Raw genomic sequence first — 2,510 nt, 5'->3', positions numbered from 1 at the left:
ACTTCCTTAAGCATTTTAATAGAAGTGTTATGATCAGCACTACTAGTTGGAATAGCTTCTACCCACTTAGTAATGTAATCAACAACAACTAAAATATGAGTGTATCCATTAGAAGTAGGGAAAGGTCCCATATAATCAAAGCCCCAAACATCAAATGGTTCAATAACAAGTGAATAATTTATAGGCATTTCTTGACGTCTACTAATATTACGGGCATCCTTGAAGAGAGTAGGCCAATAAAAACCGGATTGCAATACCTTATGTGCAGTTCTATCTCCAGCGTGGTGTCCTCCATAAGCTTTGGAGTGACACTTGTGTAGGATCTGTTCCTGTTCATGCTCAGGTACACAACATCTAATAACACCAACTACTCCTTCTTTATAAAGATGTGGGTCATCCCAAAAGTAATGTCGCAAGTCATAGAAAAACTTTCTCTTTTGTTGGTAAGTGAAGCTAGGTGGTATAAATTTAGCAACAATATAATTAGCATAATCAGCATACCACGGAGTGCTACGAGAAGTGCTTATGACATTTAATTGTTCATCAGGAAAACTATCATCAATAGGTAGTGGGTCATCAAGAACATTCTCTAACCTAGATAAGTTGTCTGCAATGGGGTCCTCAGCTCCTTTTCTTTCAAAAATATGTAAATCAAATTCTTAAAGCAAGAGAACCCATCTAATGAGTCTAGGTTTTGCATCTTTCTTTTCCATACGATATTTAATAGCAGCATGATCTGTGTGAATAGTTACTTTAGAATCAACAATATAGGGTCTGAATTTATCACAAGCAAATACAACTACTAAAAGTTCCTTTTTGGTAGTAGCATAATTTCTTTGAGCATTGTATAGAGTCTTACTAGCATAATGGATAACATTTAATTTCTTATCAACTCTTTGCCCTAGAACAGCACCTACAGCATAATCACTAGCATCACACATAATTTCAAATGGTAAACTCCAATTAGGTGGCTGAACAACAGGTGCAGAGACTAATGCTTTCTTAAGTATTTCAAGTGCTTCTAAACAATCATCATCAAAGACAAATGGTACATCTTTTTGTAATAAAATAGTCAGAAGCCGAGAGATTTTTGAGAAGTCCTTAATGAACCTCCTATAAAATCCAGCGTGACCAAGGAAACTTATTATACCTTTTATGTCCTTGGGACATGGCACCTTTTCAATAGCATAAACCTTGGCTTTATCAACTTCAATACCTCTTTCAGAAACTTTGTGCCCCAAGACAATACCTTCATTAACCATAAAGTGGCACTTTTCCCAATTCAAGACAAGATTAGTTTCTTCACATCTCTGCAAAACTCGAGCAAAATTGCTCAAGCAATCATCAAAAGAGGAACCATAGATGGAAAAGTCATCCATGAAAACCTCACAAATATTTTCCAAAAGTCAGAGAATATAGCCATCATGCATCTTTGAAAGGTAGCAGGTGCATTACATAAACCGAAAGGCATACGTCAATAAGCAAAAGTACCAAAAGGGCATGTAAAAGTAGTCTTTGATTAATCTTTAGCCGACACAGGTATTTGAGAAAAACCAGAATAACCATCTAGAAAGCAATAATGTGTATGTTTGCATAGTCTCTCTAGCATTTGATCAATAAAAGGTAAGGGGTAATGATCTTTCTTAGTAGCCTTATTTAATTTGTAGAAATCAATTACCATCCTGTAACCTGTGATAATTCTTTGCGAAATCAATTCATCTTTATCATTAGGGACAACAGTAATACCTCCCTTCTTAGGGACACAATGGACATGACTTACCCACTGACTATCAGCAACGGGATAAATTATACCTGCCTCCAGAAGCTTGAGTATTTCCTTTCTTACCACTTCTTTCATTTTAGGATTAAAACGTCGTTGAAGATCACGAACTGGTTTGGCATCAGCTTCCAAATTTATTTTATGTTGACATAGAGTGGGACTGATGCCCTTAAGATCATCCGGAGTATATCCAATAGCAGCACGATGCTTCTTCAGAGTTTTCAATAATCTTTCTTCTTCATGCTCTGAAAGGTTAGCGCTAATAATGACAGGATATATTTTCTTTTCATCAAGATAAGCATATTTAATATTATCAGGCAACGGTTTAAGCTCAAGCACAGGATCACCCTTGGGTGGAGGAGGATCCCCTAGGATTTCAACAGGCAAATTGTGTTGCAGAATAGGTTCCTGTTTAAAGAATACTTCATCTATTTCCCTTCTTTCATTCATGAACATATCATTTTCATGGTCTAGCAAATAATGTTCTAAAGGATCACTAGGAGGTACATCAATAGAATCAAGACCAATAATTTCATCCTTGCTAGGCAATTCTTCCTCATGATGTTGTTTACTAAATTTAGAGAAATTAAACTCATGAACCATATCATCCAAGCCAACAGTAACAACATTCTTTTTGCAGTCTATCGTAGCATTAACAGTATTCAAGAAGGGTCTACCAAATATAATGGGACAAAATCTATCTTGTGGAGAACCAAGAACAAGAAAATCA

The sequence above is a fragment of the Triticum dicoccoides genome, chromosome 2A (assembly GCF_002162155.2).
Source record: "Triticum dicoccoides isolate Atlit2015 ecotype Zavitan chromosome 2A, WEW_v2.0, whole genome shotgun sequence".
NCBI lineage: Eukaryota > Viridiplantae > Streptophyta > Magnoliopsida > Poales > Poaceae > Triticum > Triticum dicoccoides.
The sequence above is the reverse complement of the archived record's forward strand: the minus strand, read 5'-3'. Positions refer to the sequence as shown.